Raw genomic sequence first — 15,530 nt, forward strand, 5'->3', positions numbered from 1 at the left:
GTGCTGAAAGGGGAAGCCTGGGGACCAGGAGCTGTTGTCAGGCAGTGACCCAGCATAGCACATGTGCCCCCAACCCTGCACTGAAACGCCTACTTGCTAGAGCAGGGGCAAAGCATTCTCCCAATGAGGACCAAGCTTCGGGGCCTGCCCTGCAGCTGGGATCCAGGGGGTGCAGCTAAGATGAGCTTTCTGCTGAGAAAACAGCTCCTATTCACCAGTCAAGCAAGGCTCTTCATGTCTTCCCTTGCCACGTTCACACATCTTTCACCTTCACTTTCCATAACCAGTATATTCATGGCTAGAGAAAATATGGAGTATAGGAATGGGTATGAAGGTTGCAAGGAGACAGAGACTGATCAGTTTTTGGCCAAGGCAGCTGGCTGAGCCCCTTTAGAGAACCACATGTAAACACACACTTTCATGCCATCCCATATTAATGAAGAAGTGATGGGTGAGTTGAGAGCAAATCATGTAGTAATTGGAGACTTGAGATGAAATCACAGGGCCTATCCATCCTGCAGGCTGTTGCACTACCAACCCTGCCATGGACCATGTGTGTGCCACACAATGCAAAGCTCTGGGACCCAGAGCAGACCAGCTGCATTTCTGCAGTGACCTGCCTGGGCTGCTTAGCACTGCTGAAAATATACAGTGCTGTGCACAGCCTGGTGCTAAAGTTTTTCCATCACATCAGATGTGCAAGGCAGCATCTCTACACTGCATCATGTGGGTATTCACACTTGAATTAGGCTAATAACTAACAGCACAGTTAGTCTCCCCCTGAAAGTAGGAACCACAGCAAGCCAGAGAAAACAGAAGACAGCACTATCTTGGGCTCTCTTGTCCTCAGGAGACTAAAGAAGATATTAGCAAATCACAAACATAGCCAGAAGCTTTTAAAGTATACCTTGTTAACATCTGAATCCTCGCTTGGAGGGAAAAAACAGTGACCTGTTTGGGGGTTACTGGGGCTAGCTGGGAAGGTGGCAGGGTTTGTAGCCTGAGCATCATTGTTAATAAGACAGAAAGTCATCTGAAAGGAAGACAGAGGTGTGATTGTTCTGGTCTTGGGGCAGGGGATGAATTTGGTGAACTCCTGAGGGTCTTGTCGGGCCTCCCTAACAATCCACCCATCCATCTATCCAGTCCCTACTGCAGGAGTCCAAGTGTTGCTCTTCTTAGGGTCTGATCCAATTCCCGCTCAAATCCAGGCTAATGCTGTCACTACTTTTCCGCTGCTGGATTGCACTGATATCCTTCCTATTCAGGTCCTTCAATCCCCACTCAGGGAACTTACCTCTATCCCTTAGCAGGGCTGTATTCTGCACAGGTTGCCCCCTCGACAAAACACCACCAGATTTCAGGAATTAAAATTCCCAGACCTTCTTCTTTCCATCAGCAATGGAGGAAGTTGGCTTTAATGACAGACAATTTGCTATTTGATATGTTCTTAATTAATATTAAAATCTATGTCAGGTTGTTTTGATGGGTTTTTTTAATCTTTTCTCAGTTGTTATTTATTCTTTTCGATTTTTTATTTTACCTCGTTAACGTAGTTGTGATTTAGATGCAGTTTCCTCTCTCCGCCACACTTAATGAGTCGTCAGCTTTATTCACTCTCACCCGCATCCTCATGGGAGCATGCTTTGATTTTCTAGTGGGTGCATGAAAACACAGATTAAAGCAATTAGACAGAAATAATCTTAGGAAAAGGGGAGAGAGATCCAGAGCGCCTAATTATACCATTTTAATCAAGACACAATTATGCAGAGACTTTTATAGATTATAAATTAACCAAACTCCAAAGGCAGAAAAAAAATCATTTTAAATATGGTTCATTATGCATGTTGTTTCTGCTTTGTGATCTCTCCCAAACCGGACTTCAGGGTTCATTTCTGGACATGGCTTTGCAAGAATGGAAGAGAAACAGGCTCAACAACCCCTGCTTGCTGGGACCAAAGTCTGGAAAATGCCTCTGGGAGAGGGCAAGGAACCGTAACCACATTTCTTGCCCACTGAACTCACTAGTCTTTTCCTGACGAACCAAGGAAGTGCATCTGCTGATAGGCCAAGCTGTACTGAAGACCTCCAGCTGCCTGAGCGGGTCAGGTAAGGAAAGATCCAATTCAGAGGTCTGCATTTTACTTTCCCTAAACAGGCTACGCTAAGCTGCCAGCGAAGGACTGTGGGTACTGTAGTCTAAGAAGCAATTTCCTAAGAAGCAAACTACGAACATCCCAATTAGAAACACAGTCAGTGGGTAAACAAAACGCATCAGGCTGGATGTGTTGTCTTATGAACCCTGGAGGAACTTAAGCCAGCTGCTCCAGATTTATAGCTGCTCCAAATTTATTGCAGCAAAACTGCAAGGCGCTCAGGCTCTCAGAGCACATAGGAAGGTGCTCTGCTCTCTGACATCTCCCCAGAGGAGCCAGGAGACCTCCTCCCCAAGACCTCTGGGGAATCCCAGTTTCCCATGTAGCTGTCAAACTACTTTATGATGGGGAAGGTGCCTAGACCTCACTCAGAAACAGCAGGCCAGTTCAGGCCCTCTGATTTTGTGGCTTCAGCACAGTGTGACAAAAGAGAGTGATGTCTGTGAGGCGCTCCAATGTGCTGCCCTGTTTTGCTACGAAGGCAGCACAAGTGGTCCCTGCTACACTGGTGTGCAGCACTCTTTGAGCTGTTACAAAGAGCTTCCAGGTGTTAGGGAGATAGGAGAGGGCTTACAGCAGCAATTCCTGGCTTCCTGCAAGGTTTGCCAGCAGGTCTCCTGAAAGGTTTTGCTGTACTGTGGCCTGCCCAAAACAGATCGTCTCCAGAAGAGTTTATTGCTGGGTCCCTCACCTTTCTCACAAGAACTCCTCGACCTGTCAGAGGTCCACCAGGCCCCTCTCCATTGCCACAGTCACCTCTTGCCATAAGCAGAAGTACTGGAATGGCTGCTACGCTCCCAGTAAGGGAGATTCTCACACCTGCCCAGGGACCAGCCTCAAACAGCATCCACCCTGAAAGGCAACCCTGGACACATTCACGCAGGTTGTCTGCAAGGTGGGGACAGCTGAGAGGTGCCACGAGCTGGTCCATCTGCACAGCAGGGACACTGCCAGGATAGACAGCTGGGGAAGGAAGGGACAGTGTCAGCAGTGGGCCCCCAAGGACTGATGGACATGCAGTTGCCCCGTATTAAGCCTGAGATTCTGTGGTCCTGCCAAGGACTGAAAGGCACTGCCCTCCCTCAGCTGCCCTGCACCAGAGCCACATTGCACTCATAGCATAGGAGAATACCCAGGGCTACCCACACTGTATCCACCATCAGTGTGCCTGTGGAGGGACTGCTGTGATCTGACTGGGGCCAGCTGTGAGGAGCAGGGACATTCCTGAGATCTCTTTCTTTTGCATTTTGCTCACCCATTTTCTCCTGTCCCTTCTTGCAGAGAAGCAAGCAGAGCTGCAGGTTCTCATCCTGCTCTTGATTCCTCTGCCTCCTACATCCAGGGCAAAGCCAAGAAGGGCTACAGGGCTTTAGGGGTGACCATGTTCCCTGACCCAAGGGCTCGGTCCGGTGGGTGAGCAGTGGTGTCGGAGTGCCCTCTGCTGGCCCCATTTCTGGACTATTTGGACTGTCCAAGCTTTGCATACCCCCAGCTTCACACACACTCCCCTGGAAAGTTGGGTCTCAGCTTGCCTTGTTACTCCCTGACACCCCCCAGCAGTGGGCATCACTCCAGTGGCAATACAAGCCAGCCCACAAGCAGCATGAAATCCAGTCAGTGCTGCCTCCAGAACCCCCAAGGAGCCAGCCTGATGGGGAAGCAGGGACAAAAATGATGATAAACCAGTGTTTGGTTCTGCACGTGTGGGTGGGTGTGAGGGGCAGGCATTGCTCTCTCACTTAGCAAGTGTTGCTGCAGAGATGTGGCAGGGACTCCCAGGGGCTTTTTGGATACAGTCCCAATGCTGTGGAAGGAAAAGTCCATCTCCCACTCCTTTGCTCTGAGAGGCAAGCAAATCAGAGGTGTGGTGAAAGGGGCTGAAAAGGAGCATGCTGTCTCCCTGGAGACTTTGTGCCATTGAGATGGCTGACCCAGTGATGGGAGAGGGTGGATTTGCCACTTTGAGTGAGTCTCCCCTTACTTATGTTTGCACAGAGCTGGGGAAAAACATCCTGGCCGTTCACCCGCTCTGGGTGGCTGGGAGGCCTGTGATCACTCTGGGGTGTGCATGCCTTCATTCTTCACTTCAGGTTTTCCTCTGGAGATCCTGTAGATATCTCCCTAAGTTTCAGCTACCCCAATCTGCCACAGTGAAACTGGCAGGGATCATCCTGCCTGGAGGCAGAACACCTGGGTTCAGGCCTGCCAGTGGAGTCCCAGGTCATGCTAAGAAATCTCTTTGGACAGTGCAAGCAGAGCATGGATCTGAAGTCCCTTTGGATCTATGCTGATTTACACTGGCAGAAAACCTGACACATTGTCTCTCAGCCCCAGAACTACAGAGGTGACCTTCTATTGAAATCAGTAGAGGAGAGAAGGAGAGATTGATCTTACAATTTGAGGATTTTAGGCCCTTCCGTGGAGCTGGCCACTTTGTGCTTTGGTATCAAAGTCATTCAAGCAGGGATAACACTGACCTGACAGATAAGATATGAGCTAATTAGCAGTGCTCCCTTCGAGCTCCTTCCAAGCTCAAGTGCTGCAGAAATGCTGAATACTAGGTCTGGTTACTGTTCAGAGCAATTGTAAATAGGAAAGAGGTAATGGAAACTGGATTATGCAGGGAAGTGGCTTGGGTTTGAGATTAGGGTGCTGTGCTGAAGGTTTCAGGGGCCTGTGAGGCAGAGAGACAGTGAGATGCTGGACACCCCAAGTACCAGGGACCTGAAGGAGCTGAGATGAGCCCTGGATGCATCCCTGAGGAAATGTTCCTTCCACACATCATGGGTAGGCAGCCGAGCCCTGAGGAGAACTTCCGTCAGGATTTGCCTTTTGTAGGTATTACAAAACAGCAGCAACAAAAAAAAAAACACATGCAGTGGAAGCAGTTTGTTTTTAGAAGAGTAAACAATGGTGCTCTGCAGCTTCAACAAGTGGAACAACACTGTGTCCTGCACTGGAAGAAGACACTGAAATTGCTTAGGTGTGCAGTTCAAGAAAAGGCTTCAGCATGGGCCCAATACATGGTGTAGCCACTGGAATTGCTTGTGGCCTTAAAATGCCATGCATGGCAGCTGTTTGTCAGGGAGGGAGCTAGAAGCAGATATTGTTCTTCCCTGGCCTTAGAGTAATGCAAGAAGTAAAATGATAGTGTTAAGGGTGAAGCAAAAACTGGGCTTTGCTTTTCCCCAGCTTTTCATTAAAGATGGGCTGAAACCACTGCCCTCTCTTCCCCCTCCCACAGCCATCTAAATGTCGAGCCACAGACAGTGTGGAACCAGCCTCTGCTCCTATTAACCTAAAGTGCTGGAGGAATCACAGGCCAGAAAGACTTTATCTGCTACAGATATAAATGTCACATTACAGAGGACAGCTCCAGCTTGATAGAAAACCCATTGCCTCTTCCAAACAATGTGAGCTATTCTGGATGCCATGGTGTCACTTGGTGAGCAAGCAAGCTGGAATGCAACTGTTATTTTTCCAGACCCATTTACTCAATCCCCAAATTCTGCAGAGTTTTTTTACCTGTGAATGAGCCTGTCAGTACCACAAGGGATCCAGTTTTAAAGGCACCAAAACAAGTGAAAGGCAGCCAACAACTCCTCCTTCCTTTCTCCTCCCTGCCCAAATCCAGGTACCTAAGGTTTTGGCATGGGTCCCATTCTCCATGCTCCTGGCTAAATCCCAACCAAGGGGGTGTCAGTCTGGGAGTTCCCTAGGCTACTGTAAATGAAAATGCTTTTCTGCAGCTGAAATTGAAATCCCATTGTCCCAAACTGGATCATTTCCAAGTAGCACAGATGCCCTCAGCCTGTTCTCTTGCCCGTTAGGTACCGACTCCTACCAAAGAAGTCAATGCACATTGATGGTCTCCTGCAGGAGTGTGATAGGGACAAGCTTCAGGGGCATCTCAGGGTTTGCAAAACTCCCAGGGAGAAGTCAGGGCTGGATTCCTGTGCCGCCCAGATTGGACTCTGATAAGGAGAGAAGAGAGAGAGGAATCTGCACTAGATTCCTGGAATGAGCCCTGGCTACAGCTCTCTGCAAGCTTCTCACTCCCTCCAGGTCTCTGTATGGCCTTCTCCCCTATTCCTATGCTCGTTGTTCTGGGTGGGCACAGACTGTGAGGGAAACAAAGGAAAGAGCAAATCTCTTCTGTGATGTGGGAACTGTTTTTATCAGGAGCCTACCCAGGTCATCCATCTATCAGTCAGTGACTCCAGCTTTCTTCCAGACTGCCTGTACCTTTGATTACTTCTCTAGGATTGCTGTTTGCCTCCACCACCCTGGAAGTTCCTCATTAGATCATCTGGAAGGCAAGGAGCAGTGTGTGAAACAGTTAAGTCTCCTGCATGGATCCCCAGCTCCATCAGCAGTAGCTGGGCCCCAAAAGATAAGCATCCTCTAAGTATTTTGAGCCTGATCACAACATGCAGAAATCCAGGGTAGAGACAGCTCACCAATAAAACAGAGCCCTGTAAATGACCACTGAGAAACAACGATGGAAGGGAGTGAAAAAAAAGGAAACAGAGAGTAAAGCAGTAAAATACATACATCTTAGGGCAGCGGAGACATGATGAGTAATGTGGAGATGCAGAGCAGGAGAAAGAGGGCAGATGAAATGATATTCACAGAAAGCTGGTTATAGAAAAGAGAAAGGGAGGGAGGGATATAGAGGGCAGGACACAGATGAAGGGAAAGAAAACACAGGGCAGGGAAGAGACAGGAGAAGTTAGAGAGGGAAAAGGGGAGGGATCTGGAGGGACTGCCTGATGTCAAATCTGATAGAAAAGAGGATTTATCTGCAAAAAATAGCCCAGATCTAAGCCACAGCTACAGAGCAGCTGTGTAGAGAGCCACAGCACTGCATAGTTGTTCTTAAGCAAGAGCAAAAAAGGGCTGGTGCAGGGTGCAAGCCAAAGCAGGGCTTTGCCCTGCCGTACCAGGAGGCTGCCCTCCAGCCTGGGGGGATGGAAAGGCAGGGCCAGGCAGGGCAAAGCAAGGCAAGGCAAGACAAGACAAGGCAAGACATGGTAAGGCAAGACATGGCAAGGCAAGGCAGGGCAAGGCAAGGCAAGGCAAGACAAGGCAGGGCAAGTCAAGGCACAGCAGGGCAAGGCTAGGCAGGGCAAGTCAAAGGAAAGCAGAGTAAGGTCGTGGTGGGGACTGGCCCTCTACACGGTCCTGACCAGAGCCCGCCACCTCCCAGCCCCGGGCCCCACAGCCCCTCTCCTCTGCCTCCTGTTGGGCCGGCCCAGAGGGCAGGGGCCATTCCTGAGACTTCAAACAGTTAAAAAGACAGTGGGCCCCCTGGAGTGAGTTGAGTAGAGGGAAATGAAACACACAATCAATTAGATGTAAAAGATATTTTTCCCCTTCCTCTCTCCCACCAATAATTTCAGCAGTGGGGCTGTATTCGCTAAGGACAGGGCTGGGTTACTTGTAGCAAAGCATGTGCCCAGGGCTGGGGAGCTGAATCAACATAAGGCATCTCCAGAGCTATAATTCTGTCCTGTTTGGGTAGGACAATGTAAGGATCAGCCATCCATGCCTCTTAGCCCCTCTGTGCAGTACATACCTCACTGCTCCTCATGCTAGACTCTCAGTACTCCTCGCCTGTGGTGCCCTAGCTGTCTCTGGGTGCTCCCTGTCCTCACTACTGCTGGGTCCCAGGCCCAAAGCATCCACACTGGAACAGCAGAGTTTGAGATGGGAGGATGGACCCGACTGTTCCACCTACACCTGATCTGTCCAGATCATATAACTGGGAATGGCACTCACACAACCACTGTGTGTTTTGAGGCATATCCCACACTAGGGAGCTCTTGGTGGGGAGGTTTCTCTCCATGGTCTTGAGGTTTACAAAGAGGTTAGTCTGAAAGTGGTCTTGAAATCACAGTCCACCCACAGGGTGGACATATGCTGTGTCTCCACAGCAGCTGAAATCTATCATGGGCTGCCAGTTCATTTTGCAAGATGAAAGGACTGGAAAGGAGCTGGCCTCCTTTGTCCTCAGCTCAAGTGTCTCTGCTTCATTCCAGACATGGTCTGGCCACACTAAGCCAGTTTTGTGCCAGAGATTTTCAGAGCAGCTGCCCCACAGAGGAGAAAGCAGTGCCCAAGATCCCAACAGGGTTGCTCCATGGGCATCCACAAATCAGTGTTGGCAGAGAGCTGCAGAACAAACCTGTCTTTCCAGGAGCGACTTAGTACCAGTGCTTTGTTACAAGAAACCTTGTTTTCCAATCTGACTTCAGTTGGCTGGACTAGAACAACCTGATTTTAAGAGTAGGTTGAAAAAACATCTGTCAGGAGAGGTTTAAGGTGGCTGGCCCTGCTGCAGGACTAGAAAACATCCTGAAAGCTAGGTAACACCAGCTTCTTAACTCTCTGTGATTCTAATATGTCATCAAGTCAGAGAGTAAACTCTCCAGCCACCCAGACCCTTGTGTTCCCAGATAGTCACAACACAAACATTTCTTTCAGACACCGAAAACTTGCTCACACTTGCCATGTAGCAAGGATACATGGTGATTCTTGTCACATCTATATGCCAGGAAGCATGACTTCACAGTGACCATTTTCCAAGTCACCATGTAAGTCAAAATGCCCTTCAGGGATGCAGATGCAGGGCATCAGCTGGCCCCCATCTCTCCTGCAGAGAGAGCAGATCAGGGAGCCTCTACCTGTCTTAGCCCCCTTTCCATAAGGATGAGCTGCCTGCCAGCCAGCTTGCCCCACCTCTTGGGATGATTATAGCCAGTAAAATCCACTAGCAAGATTCAGAAGAGAACAACCGAGTCCCAGGCCAGCCAGAACAAACTACGTGCCTTGTCACGTCTCCCCCAGTTCTGCTCTCCTTGGCTGTGCAGTACCCAGCAGCTGGCTGGCTGAGTTGCCATCTCTGCCGTCCCTCTCCCATGGGCCAGGGCCACGTGTCTAAGTTGGAACATTATTTTCCAGTTCTAGGAAATTGGATTAAGAGTCAGAGAATACCGGCTGTTATTTACCTTTGATTAAAACCAGCCCTCCTTCCTCCTGGGCTAGAGAGGCCAATGTTGCTGTTATTTATTCTGCTGCCAAACCTGGAGTTCAAACCCTGCCCTGCGGCACTCAATAAAAGCCAACGCAGAGGGGGGATGTATGGCAAGCAAACAGGGAGGGCTGTGTGGGTGGAAGGGGAGTGGCTTTCCAGGCCACTAAGTCCAGTTTGTTTCTTTTGCAGTCAGGCTCTCACTCCAGCATAACCCAGGGTCAGGGCTAGAGCTGCTGCCCCAGTGGCTCACAGTGCTGAGACGGATCCAGCCAGGGTGGTCCTAATGAGGGCCTTTTGCCTCCATTCCTGTCTCCTGGCCCTCTCCCCTCAGCACCTCTCCCTCACCACACTCCCATTTTCACATGGCTCCCCTCTTTCTTTACCTCCTTCTCTATCTCCCTGTGCTAAGCCTCCATCTTTACTCTCCCCACTCCCATGATCTCTTCCTCACCTCTCTGCCTCTCCCACCTTTTACTCTCCTTCTCTGCCCCTCCTTCCCACTTTTTCCCCCCACCTCTACTTCTCCTTCCCTCCATTCTCCTCCTCCTCTCTCTCCCACCCCCTAAGCCACTATTCCAGGACAATAGAGCAGATGGCAAGCTGTTTGTTTTATATGTCCCTTTGGAAAATCAGCTCAGCTGTTGAATCTGCCACTTTTTCTAAAAACAGACGCCGTCCAACACTAGCTGAGCACTGGGGGAAAAGGAGGGGGGTATGGAGGGGCTCGGCTTCCCTCTCCACTGCATTGAGATCTTGTCTTTCTGCATCCTGCCCTAGGCCTGTGGGAAGCAGGTCTGTCCAAGAGCTTGGAGAAGAGCATTAGCCCCTGCACACAAGAAGAAACACCATCACAAATGGAGAGAGCCCGGCCAGCCTCTGCATCCATCTGCACTCAAGCCAAAGTTGATAGTAACAGGAGAAAACTGGGGCAGTGAGAAAGAGCCAGAGTTTGTACAACACATTTATCCTGCCCAGTGCCACAGTGCACTGCTTCTCTGAGTGATCATATAAGCCAAGTCACACTGGGATCTCCCCAGGAAGGAGACACACTGCAGAGGAGAGGTTGATGCCCTTCCCCTCTTCTCTTCCTTTCCCTGTGCTTATCACCCATCCTTTAGGCCTGCTGCTTCATGGTATTTGCAGGTAGAAACAGGTCTTTGCTTCTGATCCCTGCCCTCCCTGTGTCCAGGACAATCTCCTTCTCCCATTCTTTGATGTGAAAATACTGTCCCATTGTTCCTCTAAATCCTCCCCCCTTTCCATCCTATCTTTGGTTGTTAGGGCTTTGGGACAGGCACCACTTTTCTCCCTGTTCAGCACCAAGCACAAGCTGGCCTTGGGCCACAGCTGAGGCTGCTGGATTGTCTCCAGTGCAAATGCCAGATATTTCATGGCATACCTCTGCATGATGCACTGTGGCCAAAGGCAGCAGGTGCAGTTGTCTCTTTGCCCCACTTCTGGGGATGGGATGGGGAAGGCAGGGACTAAGACTAGCAGCATCCCTCCCCATCCAATTGCCCTGTTTAGTCCCACTTCTTCTGTTGCTAAAATCAACATTCTTCTCCCCAAGCAGCAGCAGAAGGGTCAGGGCCAGCAAATCCATGTACAAAGCACTCTGTTTAATTTGTTCTCAAAGTTCACTATGAATCAGATGCAGCTCCCAGCAAAACCAAGGGATGCTTGACCAAAGCACAGTCAGACACAACATCTGAAGAGGCTCCTTAGCCTTGCAAAATCCTGGAAGGCAATTTAAACATGAGAGATAGGCAAGCAGCCCATTCTCGAGGCCTGTAATTAATCACATACAGTTCAAACAGGGAGAGATGAGTTCCCAGCTTTCTTGGAGTCCAAGCTGGATCAAACAAGGAGCAACAGAAAATTCAGGCTGTCAAGGAACAGTCTTAAAGAGGCAATGCCAGCTGAGCAACAATGGCTTAGCTCCGCACTCCTTTAACCTCCCAGGTAATTGGGTGGAATGTCTAGAGGAAAAATTCCTGCATCAGCTGGTGAGAACAGAAACAATTATTTGTGCATTTGTGATACTGTTCTTCTTCCTGGCCTTGCTTATGTCTGTGGTAACAATCACATCATCTTCAGTGGAGCCATAAGCCCAGCGGTATTTGGGACAGAAGAAAGTCCCAATTAGCATCAGATCCTGTCTTTGGCACCAGCTGCTAGCAGGTGCCTAGGGGAGAACATAGGGATGGTTCATGCTTCTCTGTGCCCATGCAATTACTGAATGGAGTGGTCACCATCATTCGCCTTCGCATCCACCCGCAGAAGTGTGCTCTGATCCTTCCTCCTGCTGGCGCAAGCATTCACGCAGTTATATGAGAGGACAATTTAGGATAGAGAGCTGGGCAGGATGAAAACTAACTTGAACAAAAAGTTTAAAAACACAGTTTTAACCTTTCATAAAGTTGCACCCTAAGAAACAGAGATTGTCCCTCCAGTGATTCCTCCTGGCTCCTTCTATCAATGGTTAGAGTTACTTTTGGGCAGAGGGATCTTATCACCAGCTTGGGCTTAGTAGGAGTTTACTTCCACTCATTGTGCGGTTCTTTGTTTCTAATTAATTCAAAGCTGTGACTGACTCATTATCCTGTACCAGTGAGTTCTACAGTGTAACTACACACAGAGCCCACAGTTTACTGTTAAGACTGGGGGACAGTAAGGAAAAGAGTGCATGGTAGAGCACAGACATGAAGGTACATCACTGTAGATACAGCAATAGGAGTTCAAGCCTTGTTTTGGGTTCATTTGAAAGTGTAGATCCAATCACAGGAGTCAGAGAAGGCTGGTGCGTAGAGCCCAGGTGGCCAGTGGCACAAAGCAGCAACCCAGCTGTCTTCTACGGTTGTTCAAGGACTGAGAACAAAAAATAAATGAATGAATGAAAAGAGCTGTTGATCCCAACCCTGGGCTGTCTGAAGAGCCAGCATTGTAAGCAAAGGCAGAGGAAAGCTGGAGACCCAGAGGGCAAAACTGCTGTTAGGAATTTAGTGTAATTGTCAGATGAAAACATATCAGCTCTTTGGGGCATTCATTAAAAAAAAAAAAAAAAAAAAAAAAAGTGGGAGGCCAACAGCACTGAACAGGCCTGATTCCCACCTCTTTCAACATGACCTCTCACTCACAGACTGGCATCCACTGTGGCACTGGAGGGCTACCATTGTCCTGATCACAAAAACACCCAGAGATGGGGGTCCAAGCAACACCCCTTTTCCCACTGCTGCTGGGCAGTTCCCAAACAGCACTTTCAATGCAGAGCTTAAATTCCCTCCTAGGCCCTACTTGGTGGTTTCTTTCCTTCCAGCCTCCTTTCTTCTGGTTCCTATTTCTCACCTTTTGACTTCTGTTTAATAAACTGCTAGTCTTTTGAAGGTTGCATCTTTTGCAAGAGGCCTGGGAAGAGAGATGAAGGCTGTAATCCAGGTATGAGTTTGCTATATCTCCCAGCTGCTTACAAATCTGTTTTCCTTCAGCAGCGGAGTTGTTAAGAGGAGTTGGCACCAGAGACAGAAGCATTGTCTAGATTTGCTATTCTTCTCTCTCCCCTTCAAGCCTTTAGCAACAACTGCAGTTTCCCACCTATTTCAGCTAACTTCTCTTTTTCCCCTAAAGAAAAAGTAGTCATTAGCATTTTCTGAACTGTCAGCTAGGGGTTTTCTTATAAAAATTCTTCACAGCTAAAGGGAAAGTGAAGAAAAGATATTGGTAACATGAAAGACTCACTTAATACTTTACATTTCAAATACTGTAACTGTATTTTTTCCCTCCTCCCTTTTCTGGATCTTCAGTATACAGTTTAAACACCATTAATACTGTTCGTTGCTATGGTGTTGGGCAGGCTGAGGTCTCTGTGCTTGAAACCTTGAACTACACTTAATGTTGTACAATAGCAGGGTCATGCCAACACCTTTGACTTCAATCCCATTTTTCCCAGTAAAATGAAAAAAGCATGTCTTCATCCCTTCTAGTTCTTGGGACAGGCTTTCTACTGCAATGGGGGTGGGGAGGGGAATAAAAAAGAAAGAAAAAAATTCAATAGAGGCAGGGGAACCTTTGCAAAATCTTTAACTGTTACATCAGAAAATCATGAAGGAGAAGAAAACAGTAGACAGTCCCCTGAAAAGTTTCACGTGAGATTGTTCCTCATTTTCCCAAGCAGCTAAACATTTTAATAAACTAGGAAAATGAGACTAAAACCACAACATCTGACAGCAAGCCCCAAGAGCAGGAACCATTCCTGAAACTAATTTTAACTCAGGTTTTAACACTGATCAGATTTCAAGGGGAGAATGTCCCCTTAAGCTGTCTCTCTGTTCTTATAGAGATCCTAGTTCCTTTTGTTGGTTCTGAGAAGCAATTTTCTTTCCAGCGCATTGCTGTTGCAGGCATAACAGAACTTTCTGTCATTCATTTCTCTACAGCCCAAGAAATGCCTTGCCCAAGACATCTTCTCATCTGTTCTCAGTTTCCTTGTGAGAGAAGGCATATTCCACAGAAGTGGTACCTACTGCTTCAGCAACAAAGTCCTGTCTTAGACTGATCCCTCTGAAGCCCCTCAAGGATTCAACCTACTTAACATCAGATCTTCAGTCATGCAAACAGCAACAGGCCAGTTCAGACTGGCTGAGGCTGGGCTCCAAAGTGGGCTTCCAACTTCTGTGTCTTGCTTTTCCTCAAGGAAGTGAGTCTGCTGTATCAGTTTCTTCTCCAGGCACATGAATCGCATTGTGCTTTGACTGCCAGCAGGACTTCTACAAATAGGACTGGCTTTTTAACCCAAAGGTTTGATTAACCCAAAGGTTTGACAGTTTAAATGGGAAAAAAAAGGAAAATATCCGAGTATTGTAGATTTCTCTTCCAGACTCTCGTTTTTCTACATGGAAGCATTTTTCATCTTCTGGCTAAGTTTAAACCAAGTCATTTGTCTTATAGCCAGGACTTCAAACTCCTCTGTGTGTTGTACCTGTCTTCCAACAGTTGGGCGTCTCTACTTTGAACTACATGGTTCCTGACTTCACGTAGCTGTGTGAGACTAGTGTTTTTCACTACTCAGAGTAGTCATTGGCATCACTAGTCCCTGTCCATGCTCAGGAAGAATTTCCAGTTCAAAGCCACATTGTGCAAGACAAGAAAGCAGAGCTCTCTGCTGCTTCACAAGCTGGCTAATGCCTATAAGAATGACCAGACTGGGAAACATTTGTCCTTTCATCTGGAGATTACAGGAAACTTTCATAGACCCCAGCAGTGTGTTCTGAAATACTCTTTAAAGAGAAATACCTGTTTGTGGCTTAAGTGCGCAACTGGCATTGAAAACAGCCTCTTTGCCTTCCAACTTTCCAAGGAACATTCTCTGCCAACCATTTAACCATATGTACAAGCTAAAAATGTCACCAGGGTTCATTCCCCAGTGATCAGAATTGTCCAGGTGTCATGCCAGGCTCTGTACTGAAAAAGGGACTCTGCACAAATGTGCCAGAAAACTCATAACCTATCTGGGACTGGTCCTTCTCCCTGTTGCACTCAGCAGGGATGAAGGGGTGGGGAGGGGGAGGGAGAAAGATGTTTTTAGCATCTAGAGGAAAGAAATGCAAAGATAAAAAAGCTTTGCCTTGCTGTTTCCATTCCTTCAGGACTTAATTTTTTGTTCAGGGGCACAGGGAAGATTATAAAGCTGTAACCTCTAATCTGCTCCTGAGCGCTCCTTCTCCATCTCTTCTTTTCTCCTCTCTTTCAGCCAGTTTTAATCCTTTATGTCTCTTCTCTCACAGGTAGGAGCTGGAGTCTAATCTCCAACGACAGGTTGGTAATTAGAGCAAAAGATTATCCTGACCCCATATCAAGAAGGTAAAAAGAGAGAGGAATAATATAGGGCCATAAAAGAGCAAGCCTTCAATGTTCAGTGCAGAAACCATCTTCCTCTCTGCCTCTCTCCTCCCATCCCATCCTCCCCATCCCACACCCTCTCCTTTGTCCCATCAGAGGGGGATTCCTTATTCTTCTCTACTTCTTGCCCATCTGCCCTTTACAGGGGAGTGCTTTTTCAGCACTATTTCAGCACAGAAATGGCCACATTCTCCTTCCATGTAGGGTGGTCAGAATCAGACCTTGACTAAGCAGACAATCAGCCAAGGGAACGTGGCTGGGAAGAATTGGCAATGAGGCACACACAGGTAGGTGTGGAGGAAGAGGGACTGCTTGGACAGGCTGGAGCAAAGATATGTTATCAACGACCCTCAGTCAGGTACAGGGTACCCCTACCCAGGGCCTTTCTAGTCCAGCAGGATGAATCCACAGCGAGGGGCAGCAGGCCCCCATCTCTATCCAGA

The sequence above is a fragment of the Apteryx mantelli genome, chromosome 1 (assembly GCF_036417845.1).
Source record: "Apteryx mantelli isolate bAptMan1 chromosome 1, bAptMan1.hap1, whole genome shotgun sequence".
NCBI lineage: Eukaryota > Metazoa > Chordata > Aves > Apterygiformes > Apterygidae > Apteryx > Apteryx mantelli.